The 10,993-nt window shown below is 47.1% G+C and overlaps 1 protein-coding gene across 1 annotated transcript in view; it reads left to right on the top strand.

Moving 5' to 3' along the window:
• The first annotated feature begins 10,790 nt into the window (after positions 1–10,790).
• The window catches only part of ME2 (malic enzyme 2), a 32,691-nt gene continuing 32,488 nt past the window's right edge, over positions 10,791–10,993 (top strand). Inside the window, exon 1 of the mRNA XM_005145397.3 lies at positions 10,791–10,881. The gene's annotated coding sequence lies outside the window, so the exon portion shown is untranslated. The remainder of the gene's footprint in view (positions 10,882–10,993) is intronic.

The raw sequence follows: 10,993 nt of genomic DNA, 5'->3' as shown, positions 1-10,993 counted from the left end.
CTGGGTTGTAGATTCAGGGACTCTCACTGGAGACCATTTGAATCTGAGGTGGCATGCAAAGGTCTCCTTCAGGAGGATCTCCCCAGGCCAGGGCTGTCGCTCTGGAGGGCAGCTCCTTCCCAGACACCGGGAAAAATTGTATTTCCTGGTTACAAGTCTGACTTCAGAGTTGTGCAGCTCTTGGAGCTGTGCACTGCCTTAGAAGAGGACGCACTGCCCCCTGCAGGAAAGCTCATCAAAGTGCGGTTCAATTCTCGCATCAACCCCACAGGGGACACAGACAGAAGACGCCACCTAGAGTAAGAGTCCTGACGTGACCTTACACACAGAATCATACAACGGTTTCGTTTGGAACAGACCTTAAGATCATCCAGTTGCAACCGCCTGCCATGGGCAGGGACACCTTACACTAGACCATGTAGCCCAAGGCTCTGTCCAACCTGGCCTTGAACACTGCCAGGGATGGAGCGCTCATCACTTCTCTGGGCAACCCATTCCAGTGCCTCACCACCCTTATATTAAAGAATTTGTTCCTTATGTCTAGCCTGAACTTCTGCTGTTTCAGTTTGAACCTATCACCCCTGAAGAGTGCCTCTCCAGTATCCTTGCAGCCCCCTTCAGACGCCGGAAGCTGCTCTGAGGTATCCACACAGCTTCTCTTCTCCAGGCTGAACAGCCCCAGTGTTCTGTCTTCATACATCTCATCATCCTCGTGGCCTCCTCTGGACTTGCTCCAACAGCTCCATGTTCATAGAATCATAGAATAGTTAGGGTTGGAAAGGACCTTAAGATCATCCAGTTCCAACCCCCCTGCCATGGGCAGGGACACCTCACACTAAACCATATCACCCACGGCTTCATCCAACCTGGCCTTGAACACTGCCAGGGATGGAGCATTTACTACCTCCCTGGGCAACCCATTCCAGTGCCTCACAGGAAAGAACTTCTTCCTTAGATCCAACCTAAACTTCCCCTGTTTAAATTTTAACCTGTTACCCCTTGTCCTGTCACTACAGTCCCTAATGAATAGTCCCTTCCCAGCATCCTTATAGACCCCCTTCAGATACTGGAATGCTGCTATGAGGACTCCATGCAGCCTTCTCCCGGCTGAACAGCCCCAACTTTCTCAGCCTGTCTTCATATGGAAGGTGCTCCAGCCCCTGATGATCCTTGTGGCCTCCTCTGGACTTGTTCCAACAGTTCCATGTCCTTTTTATATTTTAGAGGGGCAGGATCACCTCCTTTGACCGGCTGATCACACTCCTTTTGATGCAGCCCAGGATACAGCTGGCTTTCTGGGCTGCTGACTTCCATTTTCAGTGCACATGATGTGCAGAAGAGCTGCAGGTCGAGGGTGGACCAGCAGTTGGTGATTTGACAAGCTTTTCCCCCTGCGGGGAGAAATAATGGGATCACACCTATTTGGTGCATGTGCGAGCAGTGAAGAGTGGCTGTAGGTCTGAGCTTGCAGGGTGGTGAGTGCTCCCTGTGCCTGTGAATGAAGCCAGGAGGTGTTTTGTCTTGCTGAATCGCATCAGGTAGATTTTCCCCAGCAAAATATTTGAGCACATTGTCATCAAGCAGGTCAGCAGAGACATTTAAGTCAAAAGGGACTACTCTTGTGTTCTGTTGCGTACACACATGTGGTTAAGCACTTTGTTCCTCCGGGTTGGTATTTAAGTAATAGAGATTAGAACAGAAAATGAAATCATTCTGTTTCTAGAGACCCAAGTCCACCCTGTGTAAGCACTGCAGCAAACTGGATTGTATCAATGTGCCTAAAAAATAGAAATTCTTCAGTTTTGTCAGTACATTCACCACACCCTCTGACAAAGAAAGCAGAAGAGAGGAATGTCTTCCCATGTGTGACTGCACTGCTAGGTGTACCTGACAAATTAGGTGGCTTTTAAACCCAAGAGGTTTATGATTTTTAGCAATATTTTTAAAAAATCATGTTGGAGACAGCTTTTTCTCTCCTAGAGGGAAGCATATGATCTACTGGGGAAGCTCAAAGTAAGAAATCACAGGATTATAGAATCATAGAGGAGTTAGGACTGGACAGGATCTTAAGATCATCTAGTTCCAATCCCCTGCAAAGTCCACTTCTTTCTGAACAGTAACCTGGTGTTGCTACCAGATTTCCCATCAACTCTGCACCCCCCAGATGTTTGTGACAGGGATAATGTACAGCCCACACTCGCAAGAGCTTCTCTACAGTTAAAAAAATGTCTTGCTGTTCAGGGTTTTGTACTCACTGGAAAGTAAAGAATCCAGACAGCAATACCTACAGCTGCTGCCCCTGTGAGGATTCTCCAATGGCTGCAATTTGCAGTCTGCAGGAGCCGTATGGAACAACAGAGACTGAGTAATGAACTGACTCTCCTGGGCCCAGTCATGCAGCAAATACACACTGACTGCAGCCCTGCTTTCAGGCCTGGCTCCTGGGGATGCGGGGATCCTGCCATGAGGGCTGGCATCTGAAGGTTTTTGCTTCTGACAGTGCCTAACAGCTTCTGCTGGCAGGTTCCTGGTTAGGGACTGACAGCATCTCTCACCCTCAGTCAACTCCTGGAGTGGTGGAGGAGCTGCTCTGGGGTGCATTAAGTGTGAGCAGGGGTGCAAAGGGACCCCAAACCCTCCTCAGAATAGAAGGCATCTCTCAAGCCTGCAGGTCAGGCAGCCTTGGCTGAGGTCCTGCAAAGAAAATGGAGTAAATAATCCTAGAAGGCATTTGTGAGTTCCTGAACTGGATAAAGGTGGTTGGGTACAACTGACATAGATTGACAGAAGGTAAATGTTCCTAACAGCTTTCTGTGATGGCTTTCTTCATTCAGCACACTGCCTTTAAGGTCTCTGGCCTGCAGGATCAGTGTAGAGGTAAGATATGTAGCTTCTGCAGCTCTGTGGTATGCCAGCTTTTATCTTCAACTGCAGTGGCTTTTCAGCCTCAGTACACCCAATCTTTCAACTGAGGAAAATAAGTCTGAACTAGAAAAAAACATCAAATTTTATGGCTAAGTAGGTTTCAGTTTTCAAAAGATTCAAGTTCCCTTGCTTTCATAAAAGAGAAATATCTTGTTTCTGGAAGTTGTCAAGAATGAGAAACTTCCATTCACAGCAGTGCTGGTAAAATCTTGATGGAGTTATACTCTCTGTAATTTAAACTACAGAAGATCCTCAGAATAAGAGCCAAAGCTTGCTTTACAACAGAGGTTTTATAGCTGGTTCATAACTCCCCATCCGGATATCTCATAACTAAGATGTCTCACACTGTTCCAAATCCAGATGTCTGCATATTCTGGCAAGTGATATGATGCACATTTGATGTAAAGGATTTATGGTTTTTATTGTGTGTATGAGATGTAGAAACTCATCATGTAATTGCTTTTCCTTGATCTGTTTTTTAATATAGAATGGTTTGGGTTGAAAGGAAGATTAAAGCACATCCAGCTCCAATCTTCTGCCATGCACAGGGATACCTTTCATTGGAGCAGCTTGCTCCAAGCCCCTGTGTCCAACCTGGCAATAAACACTGCCAGGGGTGGAGCAGCCACAGCATTCCTGGGCACCCTGTGCCAGCGCCTCAGCACCCTCACAAGGAAGAGCTTCTGCCTAAGAGCTCAGCTCAGTCTCCCCTGTTCTGGCAGGTTCAAGCCACTCCCCTTGGCCTGTCCCTACAGGCCCTTGTTCCAAGCCTCTCTCCAGCTTTCCTGCATCCCCTTTAGACACTGGAGCTGCTCTCAGGTCTCCTCTTCAGGAGCCTTCTCTTCTCCAGGTTGATCCAGCCCAGCTCTCTCAGCCTGGCTCCAGAGCAGAGCTGCTCCAGCCCTCGTAGCAGCTCCATGTTCTTCTCTGGACTTGCTCCAACAGCTCCATGTCCCTCTTGTGCTGTTGCACCAGAGCTGGATCAGGACTGCAGGGGGGGTCTCCCCAGAGCACAGCAGAGGGCAGGATCCCCTCCCTGAGCTGCTGCTCACACTCTGAGGGTGCAGCCCAGCACATGGGGGGTTTCTGGGCTCAAGAGCTCACTGCACACATGTCATGGGGAGCTTCTTCTCTCCCAGCACCACAAGCCTTCTCCTCAAGCTGCTTCATCCAGTCTCCCCCAGCCTGTGTTTGTGCTGGGGATTGCCCTGACCCAGGGGCAGGACATTACACTTGGCTTGGTTGAACTCCATGAGGTCCACATGGTCCCACCTCTCCGGCCTATCCAGTTCCTCTGGATCCCATCCGTTGACTCTCCAGTGTGTCAACCACACCACACAGCTTGGTGTCATTGGTGAATTTGCTGTGCGTGCTCTATCCCACTGTCCATGTTACTGGCAAAGATGTTGAACAGGACTGGTAACAGTACTGACCTCTGATGGACACCACTCGTTACCAGTTTCCTTTTGGACAATGAGCTGCTGACAACTCTTTGAGTGCGACCATCCAGCCAATTCCTCATCCACAGAGTTGTCCATCTGTCAAATCCATGCCTCTCCAGCTTAGAGACATGTGGAACAGTGTCAAATGCCTTGCACAAGTCTGAGTAGATGATTCTATGATTCAGTGTTTTTAATACCAGCCTTCTCCTGCAGGAGGTAAATTTTATGGTTCAGCTAGCAATATATGGCCAGTGAGGGTATGTGTCAGATGACTTTAAATGCACAAGAGTTCAAGCAGGACACAGATATGACATTCTGGGTCAGCAGCTGTAACATTGCTTTAGCAGAGTCACAGCAGAGTGGGCTGGTTTGTCTTCAGCAATGTTCAGAAGGCAAACGGAGGTTCTGGAAGCAAAAGCTGTTTCTCTTCAGTGCCAGGATGGTGCTATTGCTATGCTTACCACCTCATAGTCCCTTCTCTCACTTCTTTGGTAGGAAACAAAGTTGATTTGCACTGGTTAGGACAATATCCTTTGCTACCCTCGCAGAAGTCAAGATGGAGATGGTGATATCATGTAACAGTATAGAAAATTGACTTTTTGGCCTCTCAAGCCACTGCAATTTGGAGACCTAGTGAAGGCTAATGAATCATTTTTAGCAGGTTTCTCTATTATTTTTGTCTGTCACTGCTATACTGGGGGAAAAAGCACACTGTTCTCATTAAAGAGAGTTTCAAGCCTGAAACAGTAGTGTAATTGCCTGGGAGCCCAGGCTGAAAGCGTGATGTCTACCATTTTAAAGCAGGAACAAAAATCATCCAGTGTATGTTGATGGGCACTTGGTCTTTAACTTTTAAACCTTACCACTGGCTCTGATCAGTCCCTGCAAGGTCCAAGTCTCATTCTGCCACACATATACACACCATATCAGGTAAGAGAGAGACAGAAAAGTGCTGTATGCTGATTTCAAGATGTTAAAGCCAGATGCAATGTCACCAAACACTTACTGATGGGTTTAGACTTTCTTCTGAGGTGTCTGAGTGATGCCTCTTGCCAACTTAATTGAAGTCAGTGGGACTTTAGGACATCTAAACTCACAGTAAGTTTAGTGTTCAGGCTTTTGTGCTTTTTATGCCTGTTTTTGTCAAAGCCATGACCATCTCAACTTGCTATATACTGAGTGATCAGAAGAGGGCAGTCCTTCCCCTCAATACTTGCTCTGCTTTAAACTTGGATTAATAGTCTCAAATGTTGCAGATAAGTGCTGATATAGTTACACTGGTGGAAATGGACTGGTACAGAATATCTGTGAGGACTGCTTTAGTTCTCAGCCGCCTCCTGGATAATCACACAAAAGGAGACAGGACAATAAACCATTCAAGCCTCATGATAAAAATGAATTGGTTACTTCTCTCCTGAGACTAAATTGCCAGCCTCAGCTCAGGCCCCATGTCCTTCTGTCCTTTCATCAACACAGCTAAGGAGCTAAGCTTCTTGAGAAGTTCCAGGGTTTAAAGGGTGGCTACAAAGAAGATAGAATCCCTTTTTACAAAGAGTCCCATGGAAAAGACAAGGGGTGATGGGCACAAGTTACTCCTGTGGGGACTCCAACTGGACATAAGAGGAAAATTTTCATACTGAGAACAATCAGATTATTCTTATGGGGAGAGTAATCTCTCCAGAGAAGTGATGGGTTCCCCAGTGTTGGACACTGTTAAGACTGGGCTGGACAGTGTGCTGGGACATCTAGTCTAGGTCATGCTTTGCCTAGAAAGGTTGGATCCTTGAGGTCCCTTCCAACCTGGATTCTGTGATTGTATGAACTCTAAGAAACGGGATGTTAAGGAAGATGGTTCAGAAGGTCAGAGATGTAGGGTGCTGTACATAATCTCTGGAATAAAGCTCCTAGTTACAAGGATGGTGCAGGAAAGGTCACTGTGTGTCTGCACCAGAGCTGAGAGCTGTGAGCACAGCACACACAAACATATCTGGGTTTAACACAACTAATACAACCAGCAGCAGTGGAGAAGAGGAAGGGGTGTACCCTGATTCCCAGCAGAAAATTAATTAGGGGATTAAAGCACCAAAAAGACTGCGGCTTTCCCCTGTGAAGGCTGCTGCTTGTGGTACCTGCACTCTCTGTCCCGAGTAGTAAAACAGCCTTTCCTTTACAATGCACTTGCTTCTGACGCTGCCACAGTGGGCAGATTAGCTTCAGTACAGTTAAATCTGTGCAAACTGCAACCGTATCTTCTGCTCACTGTGTGGCTGTATTAATGGAGCAAAACTGAGGAGGGAGGAAATGGTCATTGGTCAGTAGAAGTAAAGTAATGTGACACAGTGTTGAAGACAGACTGAGGAAACTGAAAATTGAAGGAAGCAGAGGAAGAGACAGAAAAGCAAGATAAAGTACCACCTGGTTGTGTCACCATATCCCTGGCTGTTCAAGGAGCTCAGCAGAGTAGAAGCAACTGACGATCTGAGGTGAAATGGGTCATCAGCCTAAAAATAACAAAAGCAGGGAAAGTAAAACTTAAATTAAAAAGCAGCAAATGACAGACTACAGTTAATCTGCAAGAGTTACTAAGGACTTAATCAGAAGTAGTTTGGGAAGTGACTTGTATCCTCATAGGCCAAAGTTCCCTAACTGGGAAGACTTACAGACACGTATGGATATATGCTTAAAGAACATCATCCCCAACAGACACAGATTTAACAGTGCTACAAAATGTCCCCAGGAGCTGGAGCTTTGTCACCTACACTGTTTAATTGTTAGAACAACCCCAGGCACAGCTCTGGATCAGGCCAGCTAGCATTTTCCTAAACAACTGCTGAAGACAGTTAGGGGATTAGCATGCTATGCCCAAAGTGCAGTCTGCACATAAATGTTGATTTAGATTGTAAAACACTTTTATAGCATGGATGTGGGATGTTCCCATGCGAGCTGGTCTGAGAGCCAGAGAATATTCTGGACATATTTGATCGTAAAAATGCTACATGAGTGATTTTAAGCAGAACAACTTTAAATGATAGAACAAAATTACTAGGCAGAAGTAGAATCAAATAATGGAAACAGCATAAAAATAGTTTGCAGTGTTGTTGCTCTGAAGATATAAGAGAGACAAGGTGTGTGGGGAGAACAATATCTTCTAGTGGGATCAGTTTAATAAAAGATACCATTTTCCTTCACAAGCCTTGCCCCAGGCTAACAACCATCTTTACTGCCTAGTTCTGGCTATAGTCTCACAATGTAAATGAGAAGAGTCAGTAGAGTCATCTCTCTGTATGAGAACTACTTTAACCATGAAGTTAACAACTGGCACTTTTTAACAGAAATACAGTGGAAAGTGAAGGTGCCAGTTTTTATCTTCTTGAGAGATGGCTTATCTGCTAATCTGTGCTGTAAAAAAGTCCAAGATTGGAGGTAGATAAAAAGCAACATGACTGCTTAAATATTTGTTTGTTCAGTAGCTATATATATATATATATATATATATATATAACTAAATTATAAATATATTTATAGAAGTGCCAGTGTAGGTGTTGAGGCAGTGCTGTGGAGGAAAGAAAAAGAGGGAAAGAGCTTTGGATCTTGAGAACAGAGAAGTTTGGGGTTGATTTTTTTTTGGGGGGATAGTTTACATTAAGAATCGGTGATATAAAAACACGAAAATACTGAGTCCAGCTCCGGTGACTTTGCTTTAAATATTTAAAAAATAGGGAAAGCTACAGGAAACAGAGACAAAATCATCTCAAGGATAGATTCAAAAGTCTTCTGTTTAATTTGTCCGACTGGGTTACAATCAATATGGTTTATCACAAGGAAAACGAAACAGGAAGTATCTGACTGTCATGTAGCACAGGGAGACAGAACAGCAGCAAATGATCAAAAGCCCAGGAAAGCCCAGGGCAAATAGAGTGAGGTTTTAGGAGAGTGTATGTGATTTAAGAAAACCACCTTGATGTGCAACCTTGAAACTGATGCTTGAGAGATGCATTTTACTTCAGCTCTGAACAGGGACCCCAGTAAAATGCAGTGGCCTGTGGGAAATCTGCTGTTATAATCAAAGAGGCTCCTGTTGTATCAAAAGTTCCTGAATGAATTTGTGCCCTGTAGTAAGTGAGCTGTGACACTGCTCGAGGCTGCTCCCATACAGCTCCCAGACAGCAGAGCCATCACAGTTGGCTTTATGGAGCCGAGGAATGCCAAAGGCTCCCAGTTGTTCTCTTGGCAACAGCAAAGCAACAACATCATGAGCGCCAAAAGAAACTTCTCTGTGCTGAGCATCAAATATAGTGACAAAAGTCCTCAGGAGGAAGAAGAAATGACAACTTCTCTGCTTCTGTACTCCAGGCAGTTGGTGGAAGTAGCTAGAAATGTAACATGCACTCAGTGGTTATGGAGAAGTATGAGATGAAGAATGGACAAGCCAAGTCTGCATTACCTGATAGTAGGCTGAGCATTACCATGACACATGGCTCCATGGTACAAGACCAGGGTTATGTTAAGATACGAAGGATGGATGATACTTCCTCTTTGCAACAACCTGTAGCTTGGAAAAGGCTTGGTGGCTTGGAGTCTGGCTTCAAGAATTAGTGTGATGGACATCAGAGAGCTATTGGGAGAAAACACCAGTGCAGAAGTAGTGAGTGTGCTGTCTAGAAACCAAAGTTCTCCCTCTCATTAAAGGCTGCTGCTGTGAGTTCCAGACCTTGCAGCCCTGCCTAATCCTGTTCCCTGGGGTGGAGGTTTTTCTCTTGTGGGATTAATTACAACACAGCTTTCAACAGATTCTTTCACAAAGAAGTGTTCTGCAATAAACTGCAACAAGTCATTAACTGTTGCAGTTAATGATATAGATATATTGGGTAAGATACTCGATCTGTCTAAAATGACATGGGTTTACAGCAACACCAATTCACCCTATTTAGAGATGAGCTCTGGCATTTTTAAATGCCTTTGATTTTGGGCTATTTTTAACCATGCATGGATAAAAAAAGTCATGACCTTGTGTGTTATTTTATCCATCTCCTTTGTTTACAGGTGCAGCACCACATTATTCAGAGATGCTTCAAAGCCATCAGTCATGCTGACAGGGGGAAAGCAGCACAATGAGCACTTCATGACAGGCCTCAAAATCACAATTAGTCGAGGAGGTTTTGATTAAGTGTATTTATATAGGTATTGTTAGTTACCATAGCAACACTGCTTCTTTTAACTGCACAGTCCTCCTTCCTACATTTCACAATTTAAATCATGTTAAGGGCCAGCAGAAAAGTAAAACCCTCAATATTTGCAACACTGGAAAACATAGAATCAATGAATCCCAGACTGGTTTGTGATGGAAGGGAAAGCCCATCTAGTCCCAAACCCTGCCACACTTGCGCTCCAGTGAGGTACTGTTTGGGCTTTGCTATGTGTCATAGAATCAACGAATCCCAGACTGGTTTGGGTTAAAGGGACCTTAAAGCTCATTCAGCTCCAACCCCTGCCACAGGCAGGGACCCCTTCCACTGGAGCAGCTGCTCCAAGCCCCTGTGTCCAACCTGGCCTTGAGCACTGCCAGGGATGGGGCAGCCACAGCTGCTCTGGGCACCCTGTGCCAGCGCCTCAGCACCCTCACAGGGAACAGCTTCTGCCTAAGAGCTCAGCTCAGTCTCCCCTGTTCTGGCAGGTTCAAGCCATTCCCCTTGGCCTGTCCCTACAGGCCCTTGTCCCCAGCCCCTCTCCAGCTTTCCTGCAGCCCCTTTAGGCACTGGAGCTGCTCTCAGGTGTCCCCTTCAGGAGCCTTCTCTTGTCCAGGCTGCCCCAGCCCAGCTCTCTCAGCCTGGCTCCAGAGCAGAGCTGCTCCAGCCCTCGCAGCAGCTCCATGGCCTCCTCTGGCCTCGCTCCAACAGCTCCAGGTCCCTCTTGTGCTGCTGCCCCAGAGCTGGATCAGGGCTGCAGGGGGGGTCTCACAGAGCACAGCAGAGGGGCAGGATCCCCTCCCTGAGCTGCTGCTCACGCTCTGGGGGTGCAGCCCCACACATGGGGGGGTTCTGGACTCACTGCACACGGGTCTTGTGGAGCTCCGTGCCAGGCCCGCCAACACAGTCCTGCCGTACAGGGGTCCCATCCGCCATGAAGCCCCTCTCCCTCAGCGTCCCCTCAGGGCACTGCCCTCACACAGCCCCACCCCTCCGCGCTGATTCGCTGTCGCTCCCGCCTCATTAACATATCACACACGGCGCCCCGCCGCTCTTTCCCTTGTGTCCGGGAGATAAAGGCAGTTGATTGGCTGAACGCGGCCGTCGGTCATAGAGCCGGTTTCCCCCTCATTGGCTGCGCGGTGCTGTCGGTCACAGGTGACGCCCCGCCCTCCGGGGTGTCCCTCGCCGGCGACTCCTCGCCCGCCTCATTTAGTGGTGGGCTCCGCGGCGGACGGAGCTCCGGCGGTGGGAGTTGCTGTGGCACAATAGACACAGGTCCTCGGCCAGCATCGCTCGGCAGGCAGCAGCCGCAGCAGCAGGAGGAGGTAGATCCCGTTCTGGTAACAATCTTACGATTGCAATGGCTTACGAAAGGCCTCTCTTTACAACCCGTGTCTCGGGGGTGTTTTCTACAGAGCCTAGACCCTCGCTGCTTGT

The sequence above is a fragment of the Melopsittacus undulatus genome, chromosome Z, assembly GCF_012275295.1.
Source record: "Melopsittacus undulatus isolate bMelUnd1 chromosome Z, bMelUnd1.mat.Z, whole genome shotgun sequence".
NCBI classification, from domain to species: domain Eukaryota; kingdom Metazoa; phylum Chordata; class Aves; order Psittaciformes; family Psittaculidae; genus Melopsittacus; species Melopsittacus undulatus.
Note: the sequence above shows the minus strand (reverse complement) of the source record. Positions and strands in the feature narration are given on the sequence as shown.